Source organism: Rana temporaria, chromosome 5, assembly GCF_905171775.1.
Source record: "Rana temporaria chromosome 5, aRanTem1.1, whole genome shotgun sequence".
Taxonomy (NCBI): Eukaryota; Metazoa; Chordata; class Amphibia; order Anura; family Ranidae; genus Rana; species Rana temporaria.
The window spans coordinates 79,732,591-79,733,486 of record NC_053493.1 but is presented as its reverse complement, the minus strand read 5'-3'; positions in this window follow the sequence as shown (position 1 = coordinate 79,733,486).

Sequence of the window (896 nt, the reverse complement as noted above, 5' to 3'; positions counted from 1 at the left end):
ACAAACAGTAGAAGGGTCTTAAAGGGGCATTAAATACCAGGATTGCATTACATACAGAGTGCAGAGTTCAGGGGGGTTACACACATAGTGCAGAGCTGTCACTTGTAAACACAGAAACCAGACTTCTGTGTTTACAAGTGATTGTGGTGAGCAGGCACCAAAGGGTCTGAGCCAAATGTGGTGGAACTGAGTTCCCCCAAGTTCCCCCTGAAAAAAAGCCCTGATTATAGCAAAAAGTACAAAATATTGTGGGTTTTTTTTCTTCAAAACTGTCGCTCTTTTTTATAGCTCAAAAAAGAAAAACCGTAGAGATGATCAAATACCACCAAAAGAAAGCTCTATTTGTGGAAAAAAAGGACGTCAATTTTGTTTGGGTACAGAGTCGCACGACCACGCAATTGTCAGTTAAAGCGGCGCAATTGTCAATTAAAGTGGCGCAATTGTCAGTTAAAGCGGCGCAATTGTCAGTTAAAGCGACACAGTGCCGTATTGCAAAAAATTACCTGGTCATTGAGCAGCCAAATCTTCCAGGCTGGTTAATGCATTAAGATAACAAAAAACTTCTGCCTTTACAATTCCTTTTAACATAACTAATTAATTCAAAACAAAACACATTTTTCCATCATGCACAGTGCAGTGTTCTGCAGTATGTATCTTTTTAACAGAGTTACTTCAAAGGATAACTTGATCTTACAATCCTACCCCTACCTGTCCCCGCACCTCGTAGATCTTCACTGTGCTACAGCTTCTCACAAAAATAGACATGTATGTGCAATAGATTCCCCATTCATTTCTATGGCAAGGATGCCCATCGTTGGGACTAATGTACCATTAAAGGCACAATTTGTCCTGGGTGGAGTGTTCCTTTAAAAAAAATCTGATTTGTGTTTATGTTA